This window comes from Marmota flaviventris, chromosome 1 (genome assembly GCF_047511675.1).
Source record: "Marmota flaviventris isolate mMarFla1 chromosome 1, mMarFla1.hap1, whole genome shotgun sequence".
Lineage (NCBI taxonomy): Eukaryota > Metazoa > Chordata > Mammalia > Rodentia > Sciuridae > Marmota > Marmota flaviventris.
Window position 1 is genome coordinate 9225031 of NC_092498.1, and position 17499 is coordinate 9242529.

Consider the following 17499-nt stretch of genomic DNA (forward strand, 5'->3'; position numbering starts at 1 on the left):
GGTTCATCTCAGGGATTCAAGGTTAAATAAAATAAATCAATAAACATAGTTCATCACACAATAGATTTAAAGACAAGAATCACATGATTATCTGAATAGATGCAGAAAAAGTATTTGACAAAATACAGCACCAATTCATGTTCAAAACACTAGAAATGCTTGGGATACTAGGAATATACCTCAAAATTATAAAAGCTTTATATGTTAAACCCAAAGCCAATATCTAAATGGAGAAAAATGAAAGCATGCCCTCTAAAAACTGAAACAAGACAGATATGCCCTTTTATCATTTTATTCCACATAGTCCTTGAAATTCTAGCCACAGCAATTATTCAGAAGAAAGAAATTATAGGAATACAAATAGGAAAAGAAGAACTCAAACTATCCCTGTGTTTTGATGACATGATTCTATATTTAGAAGATCAAAAAAAAAAAAAACCCACCAGAAAACTTCTACAACTCATATATTAATCCAGCAAAAAATCAGGATATAAAATTAGCACCCATGAATCAATTATGTTCCAATACATCAATGATGAATCAACTTAAAGAGAAATTAGGAAAACTATTCATTCACAATAGCCTCAAAAAATAAAATATTTGGGAATCAATCTAACAGAAGAGGTGAAAGACCTCTACAGTGAACATTATGGAACCCTAAAGAAAGAAACAGAAGAAGACCCTAGAAAATGGAAAGATCTCCCTTGTTCTTGGATAGGCAGAATTAGTATTGTCAAAATGGCCATACTACCCAAAGAACTATACAGATTTAATACAATTCCTATTAAGGATCCAATGACATTCTTCATGGAAATAGAAAAAGCAGTCATGAAGTTCATTGAAAAAATAAGAGGCTCAGAATAGCCAAAGAAATCCTTAATGAGCAATGTGAAGTAGGAGACATCAAAATACTAGACCTTAAATTATAGTATAGAGCTACAGTTACAAAAGTGGCATGGTATTGGCATTAAAATAGACATGAAGACCAATAATGCAGAATAGCAGACACAGAGACAAACCCACCTAAATATAGTTATTTCATATAAGATAAAGGCACCATAAACATACATTAGAGAAAAGAAAGCCTCTTTAATAAATGGTGCTGGGAAAACTGGAAATCCATATGTTGCAAAATGAAATTAGTTCCCTATCTCTCACCCTTCAGAAATATCAACTCTAAGTGTATCAAGGACCTAGGCATTAGACCAAAGAACCTGCATCTACTAGAGGAAAGAGTAGATCTAAATCTCCATCATGTTGGCTTAGGAAACAATTCCTCAACAAGACACCTAAAGTGCAAGAAGTAAAATCAAGAATAAATAAATGGGATAATCAAACTAAAAAGTTTCTTCATAGCCAAGGAAACATTCAAGGACAGGAAGAGAGAGCCTACAGAATGGACCAAATTCATTGCCACCTGCACATCACATAGAGCATTAATCTCGAGGATATATAAAGAATTCAAAAAACTTAACACCATGAAAAAAAATAACCCAATCAATACATGGGCAAAGGAACTGAACAGACACTTCACAAAAGAAGAAATATGATCTATCCACAAAATATATGAAAAAAATGTTCAACATCTCTAGCAATTAGAGAAATTCAAATTAAAACTACACTAAGATCTCATCTCATTCCAGTCAGAATGGCAGTCATCAAAAATACAAGCAACAATAAATGTTGGTGAGGATGTATGGAAATAGGTACACTCATACACTGCTGGTGGGACTGCAAATTGGTACAACCAATATGGAAAGCAGTATGGAGATTTCTCAGAAAACTCGGAATGGAACCACCATATGACCCAGTTATCTTACTCCTTGGTTTATACCCAAAGGACTTAAAATCAGCATACTACAGTGAGGCAGCCATGCCAATGTTTATAGCAGCTCAATTCACAATCGCTAAACTATGGAACCAACCTAGTGTTCTTCAATAGATGAATGGATAAAGAAACTGTGGTATATATACACAAAGTAATATTACTGAAATATTACTCAGTCATAAAAATGAAATAATGGCATTTTCCCCAAAAAGGATGGAAGGGGAGACTATCATGCTCAGTGAAATAAGGCAATCCCCCCAAAACCCAAAGGCTGAATGTTCCCTCTGATATGCAGATGCTAACACATGATAATAAAGGGGGAGGGAAGCCTAGAAATTCACTGGATTAGACAAGGGAAGGGAATATAGGGGCATAGGAATAGGAAAGACAGCAGAATGAATCAGACATAATTTCCTATGCTTATATATGAATACACGAATAGTGCATCTCCACATATGTACAACCACAAGTTGAGAAGTTGTACTCCATGTATGTATGTCAAAATATACTCTACTGCCATGCATATATAGAAAGAACAAATAAAAAATGATTACAAATCTGTTATTTAACTATTCAATGTAATCATGTTTTCAAAACTCATGATAAGTTCAATGTTCACTCATTTATCTCTTCATCCATATTGTAAATTTCTTAAGTTACTGACTCTGTTCTTTTGTTTCCCATATTGCCAAGATCAGTAAAGTAACATATTAATAGCCACGGGACAACCTGATATTTCCAGTAGCCATTTACCCTTGTAATCATCCCACACTCAGTTCTCATGGGGAGTCCAAGAGGCAGAATCACCATCATCCCATTTGACGGTGAGTGAGTAGTTGACAGGTAAATTTAAATGTAAGGTAGATTTGAGCACACACATTTAGGATTCACACTCAATTTGGTTGTATTTTTACAATAAATACAGGTGACTTTATTATCATTTTATCTGCTTATCTCTCACGTTTTTACTGCCTAACTTCACAAAGGAGCAACTGTACTCATGAACCCATTTTTAGGCAGGACACGCTATTCCTTCTCTTTTAACTGTGCAATGTATTTCCATTATTTAAGTGAGTGGAAGGCAGAAGCAAAAAAAAAAAAAAAAAGTTAATACTTAGGTTTTCTTTTTCTGTTTTAAAGCAGTTTCAATGTGCCTAGATTAATACGTAGCTTCCTGAAGCAGAGTTTATCTTCTGTGTACATGTAGACATCTTTGCTGCTAAGTGCTTATGCTGGGTACCACACATTGTCACTGATCGTAAATGCAAGACACAGATTTGGGGCCACAAGATATGCCAGTTCCTGCCATTTCCCATTGGCATAGGCCAGTGCAGCTCAGCTTTCCCACTGCTGCATCAGGGACAAGGAGTAGGGGTGCATTGAGTACACCCAGAGCTAGAAACAAACAAGGAAGGTTTTCAAAGACAGCTCCTTTCCCAGTTGGTGCCTGAGGGCCAAGGATTGGACCCAGCTGCCCTGGCGTCGCTGTGCACTGGTGGAGTGTGTTCAACAGCTGCGGAAACACAGGGGCGAGCTGCTAAAACACTCCCTAACAGGAATCATCATCTCTTGGATTGCTAAACAAGACAGAGTGCCAAATGCAGGCTGCATCAAAGTTGTGTTTTGTGTGTGCAGGTTTTGTGTTTGTTTGTTTTATTTTTGCCCTTTCAAAAAATTCTTCCCATAAAATTGTTGGCAAAGAAACAAAATAGAGATGCTCGCCCAAATGAAAATGAAGTGAAGAATGTAGTACTAAGCTCAGGCCACTAGATGAGATTTGGCCTGCAATAAACAGACAAGATGTAAATATTTGAGTTGTCATCTACTAGAGAAGTTATTTCAAAGGACTGGCTGGAAAAAGTTTAGCTTATATTTGGTTCTATTTGAGCATTTATTATTCAACACCTTGTGCACTAGGTGTATGTCACTTTAATATCATTTTCTCTATTTCTATTTCTCAGTGTCTCACCTCATAAAGGAGAACCTACCTATACTCATACAGCAATTCTCTTACTTATCCTTGGTTTTACTTGATATCCTATTTTTTTTCCCTAGCTTTTGGAACATTTGGTATATCTTCATTGTTTTTCTCTAGCATGGATTGAGGAATAGAGCCAGTGTTATCTCAAGTACTCCCTCTGCCACTGCAGAACTTAAAGAATTTTGTGGCTTTATAAGCTTTAGGTTCCTCTCTACAAAAGCATGAATGTTCACATTCAGCATCTGTTTTGACAATTATATGAGGTAAAATATATCAAGCACCTAATATGTCTCACAGAGTGCCTCTTGTTACATGTTCTATATTTTCTATTTGTTGGATTTCATGGACAATAAAAAACCTATCTGGGTTAATGCTCCATTTCTTTGCAGTTCCTTCTGGGTTCTGGAAGGTTCCATTTTCCCCTCTCATTTCCCATCAGTCATCATTCCAAATATTTCCTATTCATTTCCTTAGGATACCATCTCTCTGTTTGCTTACCTACTTTTTCTTATTTCTGAGTTTCACCCTTTGAGCATACTGATTGTGACACCCCTCAGGGAGTGTGGATGGAGTAAAGAGTAGACAAGGAATCAACATCGACAACTATAAATATATGGCAATACTTTAGTTTTTAAACAGCAATAGTGTAGGCCTTCTCTATTCAGTGGAAATGGCACCTGTCTTTTCTGAGCCTTCCACAAAATCATCAAGTTGATGCTGGGGTCTAATTCTCGCGCTACATACACATCCACCTTGAGCTGGACGAGGTCTAGATTGTGCATGCTCATCATGGAGCTGAACACTTAGGTTTATTACGCTTTTTTTATGTATGGTGCTGAGGATTGAACCCAGGGCCTTGTGCATGTGATATGAGCACCCTACCAAGTGAGCTATATCCCCAGGCCACGCTTTTCTTTTTAATAATAGTTGAACTACTGTTCTTGAGGAACCATCCTCCTCGACTTCCAGGATAGCACATTCTCTTCTTGCCTAATTGTCACTCTATACCCTTGTTGGCTTTCTTTCTCTTTCCAAATTTTGAAAGAAGAAGTTCCTACAGGCTTGGTTTGTCTCCGTCTCTCTGCGGTTACTTAGTGATTTAATCCCATACATATGCTGGTAACACTGGAGTTCCTCTGGCCCTGCCTCTTCTGAGCTCTAGACTACATCCCTGACTGAAACCTGACCATGTAAATATAAAGCAGGTGTCTAAAATGTAACCTGTCCAAAACTGAAATTGACTCTTTTCAAAAAAATACTTCTCATTTGTTTCCACATCAAATGTGGCTTGCTCTCTACTCAGCTAATGATGTGAGGAATCTGCATGTCGGTCCCGATTCTCACTTTTATTTCACACTTCACACATTAGCTATTGCCAGGTGCTGGGGGTTCTACATTTTAAATGTTGTTTTTTCAAAGATTGTATCTTTTTTTCCATCTCCAGAGTTATCATTGTAGTTAAAATTATCATTACATGTATGTGAGCCATGCAGGTATTCTCTGCCTCAGCATCTTTCCCCCATTCTTTTCTCTCTAATCCCGTTTTATAATCTGTTTTCTATTCTATCGTCTATCTATACACCCATATATATATATCCATGTATCCATTCATCTACCTGTCTATCCACCTGCCCATCCATCCATGTCAATCTATCCATCTGTGTATCTGTTCAACCAAGTGTCCATCCATTATGCATCCATCCATCCATCCATCCATCCATCCATCCGTCCGTCCGTCCGTCCATCTGTTCTATTATCTACATAAAAAGCAGAGAGATCACTGAAAAATTACACGTCACTTGCTTGAGAAGAAATTCTTCAATGGTTTCCAATTCTAAATTCTTACCATAGTTTATTACACCTTCTGGTTTCCATCTACCTCTACAAACTAATTTCTTCATTCTTGTCCATTTTTACACACCTTGAACAGTCCAATGCTTTCAAGTTATAAGGCCTCTATTAGGCTTGTCCTCTTAGAGCTTGACCTTTACTCATATTTAGTGTCCAAGCTTATAGTTCATGTTCTCTGCTGTTTGCCACACAGTTACCCCATGTCTAATAGGTATTGTGTGAGAGTGTGGGTGTGTTTGTGTGCATACGTGAAAAGAACCTTTAATCTTTAATGAAGTAAAACCAATGAAATTCAATAATTTTGTTTCTAATTGAGGGCTATCATATCTCCATTTACCACGTTTGAATGACATGTGGTAATACACATATCATACACTTGCACACACTCACACAATACCTTTGAGACATATATTGTTAATAAAAGCCTTTAAGGTTTTTATTGTAATCTACATATATTTATATACTTATGTAGTACAATGAGGGTGCAGTCCTTAATGCTTGACATATTTGGTACTCATCATGTTACAAAGATGACGGAGGAAAGGAAGGAGTGTGGGTGAATGTCTATCTGTGATGTGCGGTGGTCTACACTCTGCCCTGGAATCACACATCAGCTAGGTGGGAGGATGGCCATGAAGGATGATTTTTCTCCATCTGTCCTATGATTCTCCCAACAGAGTAGTAGAGGGAAGCAAAGGTAGTAGAAGGCCTCTATTGGGCATCTACAGAAAAGGAATGCCACCTCAGGAGTCATACATAGCAAAATGATAATAAAACATTAGGGCTGTTTTGGTGACTATTGTGCCAAGGGCACACACAGACATTTGTTGTGCCTATTGCTGATGAAAATAAAAGGCTCAAGTCGTGGTGAAGTGAGGTCTAGAAGAAGTCTGTATTTAGAAAAAATAGAGCTCAGAGTTTGTGAAAAAACCAACATCTATGATTTGGAATAATGCATACATGTTTTACTGTGAGAACTTGCTCTCAGTATGGTTAGTTGTGATTACATGAGAGAAGAATCCACAAAGTCTTTTTGTCGTTTTGAAGGGTGAAGATTCTACAATAAAAACATAAGAGAAAACTCTGGGATTTTTCCAAAGCATAAATGTTGGGAGGGAAAAGAAGAAACTATAACAACATAGAGCAAGTGATAAAGCAATCAAATCTCTCAATGGACCTAAATGAGACCTCAAGAAACAGCTTGGTTAAATCTGTTCTCTAGTTGTTTAGCTTGGTGGGTAAGTTACCTTCTCCTTACAACATGCTCAGCTTTTGTAGTAAAATAGGGGAGTCCCTCAGATCAGAGTTCTCAGCCTCAGCACTATGGATATTGGGTGCAAAATAAGTCTTTGTTGATTGTTAGATGGGTGGGTTGAATTACTGACTGTTTTTTTCTGGGATACTTAGCAGGTTACTTGGCCTCTACCCATAGGTGCCAGCAGTGCCCTCTCCTCCACCCCCAGCTGTGACAATGAAAGATGTCTTCAGATGTTACCAAACAAGCCTCAGGGTTCAACATCAACCCTTGGAGACCCATTGCTTTAGCAGACCTGCCCCTCAAGATTTCTTCTCCCCAATTATCCATATTACTTGTTATGACTGAATTAATAGTTAATAAAGGGAAATTAGAAAAGTTAGAAATGATCATTTTTGTTGCTTAATAGTAAATGCTTAAATGTTTGAGAATAGGGAATGAAGGAAACCTACGCTTTATACAAGATCTAGATGAGCTACGATTCTGGCTTCCTGAATATCACATTTTCCTGTCTCGGTCTTCTCTATTCTATTCATTCAAACATGGCAAATAGAAACATGATAACCTTCCATTAGAAACAATTATTGAAGTTTAAGGCTTTTACTTCATTGAAGATTAAAAATTCTTCTCAAATGTGCACACACACCCACATGCACACACACTTGCACAATACCTCCAGCAACTTGACACTGCTCAGCATTCCCTCATCCATAGGAACAGAGTTCACAATCCTCTGTTTTTTCAACAACGATGCTACTGGCTATTCTCTGTAGTCAATTGCACTGTGTGTACCCAAACTGCTGTGGGCAGTAAAGTACTGTATATAGTGCACCTGCTTTTTCTTTCAGTTGGGAAATATTTCTCCTAGAGACTATGGAGCCCCTTGTTTGTTTACGAACAAATCATTTGCCATGTATGCCTTTGGCTCGGATTATCCTGCAAGAAACAGGGTCTAGTAACTCTGGGGATAGGGAATGTTGGACACTTACCTGCCACTGAATATTCCAACATGATCCAGATATTTCCATTTTCCTACATAACATTGTATTACAAAGATGATGGAGAAAAGCAGAACACGTATTAACTGTTTTTTCCCACCATCACTAAAACATGTTCACTATAGGTGCCGTGGACATATGACAGACATGTATCGAGTAGACAAACACTGCCTGGTCTCATGTGAACCCCACATGTGCTGGGGTTGGAAGGGAAGAACAGTGAGCGTGAGAGCTACGACTCCACATGACATGGAGTGACTATGAAGTTACTCTGAAATTTGCTTTACTATTTACCTCTCAATAACATGACTGGCTGGACCGCCCAGGTAAAGGAACTCAGAGACAACAAGATTGGATCATCCAGAAACGACGACGTCCTGGACAAATCGCACCAGGCTCTTGCAAGTGGACAGCCTCTGCCTTAACCCAGTGTACAACTGACTTGAAAGCAAGGCTCACAGAGAAGGCAGAAAAATCTCTGATCCCCTTTTAATCCCTGGAGTTATCACATAGAATGCATCCCCAAGCCTGAAGAGAAGAAAGCTAAATTAATTTTAATCATGCACATTTCTTTTTTTGTATTCTGTGTGGAAAAAAAATAAATACAAAGGGAATATGAGTAATTTCAAGGTTTGACTTCAAGTTGTGCTTTTGAGAATACATTTGTTGGAAAACGTATATAGGCTTTAATTTTATTCATAAAATAGTTTACCCAGCACAGCTCTAGGCTTCAATATCTCCTTAAAAAAATTCTTCTTACTATAAAAGTCTCTAATCAAAATTCAGGTCCTGATCAATTTCACACACATTAGCCTCCCACAGTCAAGCAATTATTTCCTCTGAGATACTAGCACATTTCTTTCACAAGGAATTTGGTTCCTATAAATTGATAAAGACAACAGAATAATGAAGTTACAGTTTAAACCAACTTGGAGATAGCTCATTAGAATAAGTCAATCAACAGGCTCTTTGGAAACATGCCACATGTAAGATCATGCTAAGCTTGAGGTGGGGAGGAAGGAAGGGTGGGTTTATTGTCCTTAAAGCTTTAGGAGACTGAGCATTTTAAGAGTAGTCAAATGTCTGAACTATGTAATAAATCAAACAAGGGAAAAGAATTAAGAATCATAACCCACTTGAATCAAAGTGTGAAATATGATATATCAAGAACTATGTAATGTTTTGAACAACCAACAATAAAAATTAAAAAAAAAGAATCAATCAACTGAAAACAATAAGAGCAATTTAAAATTATAGAAGGGTTGAGTTCATGGGGGGACATTCAGGATGTCTATGGAGGACACATGAGACTCAGTTTTGAAAATTTAGGGATTCTTGGAAAAATTTTCAGGTAAGGACATGAACCAGCAAAGCAGGTATTTTGGAATTTTAATCAGGTGGGGATGTGTGGAATGGTCTTTCTTCGAGTGGCAGGAACAGAGAGAAGCACAAGGAAACTGTGATGGTTCAAGTGTAAATTCAACTAAATAAAAAAGCAAAGATGAAAGTATTGATCATCTATTTTCTGACAAGTGTTGTAATAAGTGTTAGGAATACAGATATGAGTGAGATATGGCAGTTGAGGTTTGTGATTTAGAATGGAACAAAGAAAAATCATTATTATTCAAGATGTGAAGTAAAGGATGGGTAATTGTTCCCTGGGGTTGAGAAATGGAAAAGACACCAAAAAATGGGCCTTGAAAGGTCACCAGGAGTTTGTCAAGAGGCTGCACAGAGGGAGGGATTCCTCGCATATCATGGAAAATAGTCAGAATACAATGTGTTTAGCAGAAAAATTGAGGCCACATACTCTAGTTGGGTTCCGTTTGTACATGCTCTTGTGTGGCATGATATGAAACTAAAATTTATCCTTTAGGTAATGGGAAATAATAAAATAGTCCCTTTGCATTTTAGAAATATAAACTGGAATAGTGTGGGGGAGGATAGAAACAAGGGAGATGATTTTAGCACGTTTTAGCACAGACCGATGAGCCAGGAGAAGAGCACCACTACTGCTGGGGCTGAATCCCACAGGTGTTTTGGAGGCACCGTCACCGCACCTGATCCCACATGAACAAGAACCAAAGCGTCGAAAGCACGTGAGCACTGTACCACCGAGTGCCCAAGAGTCTGACCTTAGGCTGGAATTTCCTGGAATCCTCCTCAAACTCTGGAATTAACCAGCTTGAGAAGGCTGGGGTGTTGCTCATTTCTGTGCCTCTGTTCCTTCATCTGTAGAATGCAGACAGATGATCGTGGACTCTCTCTGGAGGAGTTGCTGAGAGAATTAAGTGACTTGATGCATTATGTTTGTTTAAACAGTGAACTGGAGCAGGGCAAGAGTGAAATTAGTATCACCCAGTGGACAGTCTGGCCCCAGAGCCCAAGCTCATAACGCCTGTGCCATAGTAAATAGATCAGTGACGGAAGACGCGTTGGCTCTGACAGTTCAGGTGACCTTGATTATCTTTACTGGCGATGTATTTTTGACTAAGGTGAGGAGATGATGGATGGGTGAGCTCTTCAACAGAACTGCTGGGGACTGTTGAGTCATTCCATGTGCCAGGCAGAGATGGAGGACAAAATTCAGTTTTTCTCTAGGTTTTGAACTTGGGTCATTAGAAGAATGATTTCACCACCAATATCAGGGAGTTACAAGGAAGGTTTCTCAATAGCACCTAACTTTGGAGGTCTATGGGCCTTAAACTAGATAATTAATATAATTGATTTAGCACAGTGATGGGCACAGTCCTTCAAAAGCATTAGCCATTATCACAGTCACCATCCTTCATCGCAGGAGAGGCATGTCTGGATGGCCCTGGGGCCTCATGTCCTCCTGTAGCAGCCCAGTAGAGAACTGGCTCAGCAGGTCTAAGGAAGCACAATGGAAGAGGTGGCTGATGTCAGCTGCTGGGCTCTGGGGAGTCCCAACCCTATAATTATGTAGAACATTACAGGGGTGAGCTCTTCACTGCTGGACTCCTGGACATGGGATCAGCTGACCAGGGGCCTGTTCAACCAAAACTAAGAGCTGGGGGATTGTGCACACTTCACTGTTACCCTGATTCCAATATTTCCTCCAACGAACTAACAACCTACTTCTCTCTCTCTATCTCTCTCTACCTCTCTCTCTCTCTCTCTCTCTCTCTCACACACACACACACACACACACATACACACCAAGAAAAATGGGAATTAGATGACAGAGAAAATCGGGGAGACTGAGAATTGGCACAGGGATTGACAGATGCATTTTAGGTTGGGAAGTAGCTAAAATTCATGCCCAAAGAAATAAGCAATACTCATGAACAATAGAAGATTCCCGCTTAGACTCAAGTCAGTAATGTGAGGGTTAAAAACAAAATGGCAGGGAATCGGAATGTGAGAGAGGAAGAATACAGGGAAATCAGAGGGAAGCAATATTTCAAATGTCCAGGCAGAGAGCTGCAGCATGGTGATATGTCCAGGGTGAGCAAGATCTCCGCCTCTGCACAGGGGTTCCATCCTAGGGATCCAGGCTCTGAGAGTATTCTCCACATCTCAATGTGCTAAAAGAAAGACTGACAGAGCTTATGGAAGAGCAGATGTAAAAGGAAGATCATCTGCATCTTTTAGGTAACATCATTTGTTAATAAATGCTATAGCAAAGATCTAGGCAGAATTTTAATTGTAAAAATTGTACTATGGAGAGTGAGTGGGCAAAAGCAGTTGCTGGAAGAGAGAAAAAGAACTCAGAAGTAGAGCAAAACTGCAGGTGCCAGAAATATGGTCTGTGCTCAGGTTAGAGAAGTCTCAAGGGAAGTGAAGTGGAATAAAATAAATCATGAAAATGAGTCATGATTAAAGATGGGACAAGATACATAATTATTTCTTCATGCAAATGTTTGCCAAAGGCAGCTACTTTCTAAGCAGTACTGTGTGAATCCCTGCAAATTTTCTTGCAAAGAGCTTTTATAAATAGAGACTAAGAAAGATAGGGGGCTAAACACCACATTGGTAGCCAGAGGACTCATTTGGTCAACTTATATCATTCCTTGCAGAGGTTCCCAACCTAGTCTCACCAGAGACTGTGGGATCTCTTCCCACACAAATCTCATCTCCATTAGCAATCATGCCCAAGCAACAGATAACCCAGTCAGGCTACATTTTTCACAGATCATGTGAAACTTATGAAAAAAATGTAAGTGATCACAGATGCTGCTATCTGACAATGTGAATCTCTTAGTCAAGCTGATTACCCTAGGATACTTCCCATCCTGAGGTTAATGAGGGAAGGGGAGGATTGAAGGGGAAGAGTCCAATCCAAAGCTATTGACTTATTTTTTCTTAATTATTATGATTATGGAGGTCAATAATCCTGATTGCATCATATCCAAACTGTTGTGTTACCTCCAAAAAAAATACTCAGTGACCAAATTATCCAAAGTTGACTTAGATATCTTCCTATTATATAACTCTAGATTGATGAAGTCTAACAGTCATTAATTATCACTAGCCAACATTTCAGCTCCTCTGCACAGTTCCAACCCCTGCACATTAATGGAATGGTAGGGAAGGCAGCCTCTTTGACAAAGCTCATTTGTTCTGTGCCCCTCTGTATCCTTGTTCTGAAAGTATCTCCAACAACACATGTATGCACATTACCTATGGGGTTTCTGAGCTATGTTCTTCAGTGATCTTTCATCATTTTTTTATTCTCATAGTTTTTACTAGTGATATCTGATATTATTTCCCCTCCCTGATCAGTTATTTGTAAAATAAACTGAAGCTTGAAAAACAGTATCTGACCCCATTGGCACATTTTACCTACATTTCACCCATCAAGTTGAGTAAAATTGATCATGTCTTTTCAATTTAAAAAAATGCTCTCTCATTCTCTCTTTCACTCATATACAACACTCACATATCATCATGTTTTATTCATCCTCCCTTTAAAAAAAGGCAAAGAGCATTGCTAAAGGCCCCCAAACCCTGCAGAAACTAGAATGGATAGGCATCCTGGAGTGTGATTATAAATTAATGTGTCCCCTGTGCTTTCTAAAGAATAAGTCAATACTAATACCACAAACTACCCCCAGCCTTTTTCTTTTTCTTTCATCTTGGAATACAATGCATCTATTGTGAAAAGTGCACCAGCCTGCGCTGAAGTATAATTAAAAGTGAATTTCCACTCAGCTTGCATGGTGATGGTACAGCCTGGTGGGAATCAAAATGTAATAGAAAGTCGTCGCAGTGGAAACACCCCGGAACAACATGCCATTCACTCCACAGTGTGTGACTTGACACCATGCGGTGCTCACAGCAAGTCTACTTGTGAATCGGGGGGAATCAATCAGCAAAATGTGCTGAGGATATGTCCACGGACATCTGTATTTACATCTAGAGGTCTAGATACCCCAGGAACCCTGCCCCATGAATGGGACTTCCCTAGGCTCTGTGTTCCCATGGAGACCCCAGAGCTGGTTTTGTCTCCAGTGTCTCAAAATGATGGATCTGGGTTTTGCTGGAAGTTCTAAGAGAAGTATGAGCTCATCAAAAAGAAAGACAATCGAAAGATGAATTTTAGGTCACTCATGCGTAGATGCAAATCATGTAGATTACTTGGAAATAAAGAGATTCGATATACTGACTCATCATTAAGACATAAGTACACTACACTGCTCCTTGATTGTTGGCTATGGTTTTAAGGAAAAAGTCTTGTGCATATGTGTATGTATTTTTCTATCTATGCATAAAATAATTTTAAGACTACATGAAAGATGGGGCATTTGTTCAAAATCTGTTATGTATATTTTAGAAAAAATGATCATAGACCAAATCTTCTGATTTTTGGTATCTGAATACAAATGCTCTATTTGTTGCATAAACACCATTAAGGAATTAAGTTGGAGCTTATTATTTAGGGACAAAATTCTTCAAAATCGTCTTCTTAAAAATATGCTTCTAAGTAAGCAGGGAAACTATAATTGTTAAATTGATATAACTTACTCTAGGGAATTTTCCACTTGTAATATTGTTAAGCATTATACTTTTCAGAAATAGCATTTTCCCTATTATTTTATAATATGCTTATTTTTAAATACTAATTGATAACTGTAAAATACAAATATTAGGAAGTTATGTTAACAAGTTAATAAAATAACTGATAACTCACCAATTATGGGTAATCATCAATAATTATTCAGATCTGATTTTATTCTTACCTTCAAGCTATCTATTTATTTATAAAAATATTGTTTGGGCTGGGTATGGTGGTGCATGCCTTTAATCCCAGCAGCTCAGGAGGCTGAGGCAGGAGGACCCCCAGTTTAAAGCCAGCCTCAGCAAAAGTGAGGTGCTAAGCAACTCAGTGAGACCCTGTCTCTAAATGAATTACAAAATAGGGCTGGAGAAGTAGCTCAGTGATGGAATACCCCTGACTTCAATCCCTAGTACCTAAATAAACAAACAAATAAATAAATAAAGTTTGGGCCATATTCTACTTATATTTTTTATAAACATTTTTATTCTTAGTATTATGTTTTCCCAGGGTATTAAATTTGACTTGAGGAACATTATTTATACTGACATGGTAGAATTTCACCTAAGTATACACTCTGTAACATCACTAGTCCATTTCAAGTTATTTTTCTTATTGTATACATGCTGAGATAACTCTCTGTTACCTCACTCAGAATGATTCAAATTCAATAGGTCAAAGGGGATTAACATTTTCAAAGCTTCTCATAATTTATGGTTTAAACTTAAAGAAGATTCTATGTGTTACTAAAACAATCTTCCAATGAATTTGCTTTATGAAACATTCTAAAATAAATCACTTGAAATATGTGAAGTGATGCCTCTGTATACATTATTTAACTTTTGGGTTATGAAAATTTATTTAAGAAATATTAATATCAGCAGGTCGAAATCATAGAGCTGGAAATCATTTCCTGGTAAACAATTAAAACATACAAACTTGTATCATTAAAAAAAAATTTATATGATGAACAAAATTCCTCACAATGCAAGTTATTACTGAACTTTGGAAACTAGCATGAATTCATCCTTTAAGGAACTACTAATGTGCTGTCTACAGAGAAGAGGTACCCTCTTGCTTAAGATAGTATCACGGGTAGTGCCCAGATCAAACTGGAAGCTTCCAGCACTTGCCACCATGTCCCTAGTCATACCAGACCCAGACAGCATGGCCTCTTCCTATATCACCCAAATCACACTCACAGTTTATAAAGAAAATTTCACTAAGGCACAACCTAAATAAAATGAAATGCAGAAGATTTTCAGTGGAGATAGAAATTCAAACAAAGATGATCTTTGCTGTGTACATGTTTCTAAAGCATCAGCAGTAAAATGGCACCAACTTCTACATAATCAGAACAAGGGGATTCGAACACTCAAGCTCAGCCACACAGTGGATTTAGGAGCAGGGCATGTTCAGACCAGCTCTTCTGAAAGTCTTTGTTTAGACATAAATGAAAGGGGTCAATAGTTACAATCATCTTCTTTCCACTCTTTACATGTTAAATCACATTTTATGACCTTATTAATATAGAAACACCAAGACTGTGTATTCTTCTAAATATTTGTTTGTAATTGAGACATTTTGCATTAACAACCTTATTTCAAATAGTGGGTATGTGTTTTTATTTTTGTTTTGGGTTACATATCAGATATTAATACTTTTTTTGCAACTCTAATTAAATTACAATATTGTTCATGGAAGCTTAATTTAGTTTTCCAAATGGATTATGCACTAAATAACCACAGGAAAATAGAACTCGTAAAAATTCCAACTGTTCCAATGAGAAGGCAAATTTGTGGGCCAATGTTTGCCAAACCAGTTTTAGAGCATGCAATCATTGCAGTGGGCAATGTCAATGTTTTTAGTAGAAAAATCAGAGAAAAGAAAATACCCAATTTATATTGACAAGAAAATACAACCTGGAGGGGAAGACACAAGGAAAGTGTGAGCAATCTATGGAATATTCTCTTACTTATGAGATTTATTTTATATTAATCCCCAAGGACAACATTATCCAGACAGAATAAAAAATAGAGGGTTTTGAGTTCACCGAGTGACCTTCATCCTGGAACACAGAACATATTAACTAAAAATCCAAACCAAGTCACAAGTGGACACAAACCATTCCTGAGTGTCTCTATACTGACCTCTCGATACACTACTGTATTCAGTGTATACAACAAAATTCAAATAGTGGTATATCTCTCTGCTAGATCTTCTACATTTTCAGAAATTTTGCAAAGAAGGTATTTCCAAAAGGAAATAAAATGGTTTGACATTCTTCAGTGTTCATGCTGGTAAGAGTGAGGTAGAAGTGAAATGTATATATCCTTCCTTTGTTAATTAATGCAAATGACTGTTTCTTAGATGGTTTTCTCAGTGTTATTTCTTATACTAAGTGATTTATACATTTAATTGAATTTGGTAAAATTCAGATGAAATTTTCTTCTATGAACTCCATATGTACTTTTAGAAAGAATGAGTGTAAGACACAATTTTTTTTGGTAGATTTGTTCTATTTTTTCACACTAATATATCTAATAAGTCCTTATCTCCTCTATGTGTATATGCATAAAAAGGAAATATGAGAAACACTATGGTATAATCATTGAACTAAGGCTCCAGAAATATTCAGATTTTAGATCAGTTTCCTTTAATTTCCCCAAATTCTTAGTTAAACTGACCAACATTCTAAAACCTATTTTATCATCTTTAAGTAAACCTATTGCGGTAAGTTAGCTGTCACAAATTGGATTCCTTTGTTCATTCTTTCTATTTTTCAAACATAGCTTCAATTATGTAGGACCATCTTGGAGTCTTAAATTAGACCAAATCAAGTTAATACATGTTTGTAAATCACTATATTTAAGGTTGCATTATTTCAAATCCAATGGTTCCTGCCACCTGGAAACCCAGCAGCAAGTTGGGTTTGCTCAAAGAATGCCAGGAGGCAAGATATCACACTAATATTTCTATGTGTTTAGTTGTTAGAAAAGAATCTTTAATCCTAACAGTGGGGTGTTTTTCAACTCTAGTAAACATTTATGTGTATTTGTTTTGTCTTATTTTAGTCTCTCCAGATATTTTCTATTTGCTTTAAATCTCCCCAGACGAGCTTACACAGGGAAGAAATGATCAAATATGGTTGATCAGTCATTTTGAATGCACATTCAGGGAAAAGGGAAAACTTACAGCAAATATAGAGAAAGTGAATACCTAGGTACTTTACAACAGCCTTAGATGTCAGTACTCCTGAGGCATCTCTGAAGGGGCAGTTTGGGCATCCTCTTTGAATCCTTCCCCGTTAGAGTCCACATAGCCAAGCCAGAAGAAGCACACAGCCCACTTTACAAGAAAACACTGGTTCTTGGGCAGGAGATATTCTGTGACTGAGCCCCAGTTCAAAGGGCTGAAGTACTGAACTTGACAAATGCTCTTGGGCACCTCTTCAGGTACTGTGTCAAGAGCTAAAGAGAGAGAAGCTGGGCCTGTCCACTCCAGTGCTTATAGCCTAGGAGGAACTCTGGCGGCTACAGTCACATAGTGTGTCAAAAACTGCTCAGG

General features: G+C 37.7%; 1 protein-coding gene across 1 annotated transcript in view; it reads right to left on the reverse strand.

The window, feature by feature from the left end:
- The window catches only part of Cntnap2 (contactin associated protein 2), a 1323006-nt gene that overhangs the window by 1017015 nt on the left and 288492 nt on the right, over positions 1–17499 (reverse strand). The window lies entirely within an intron of this gene.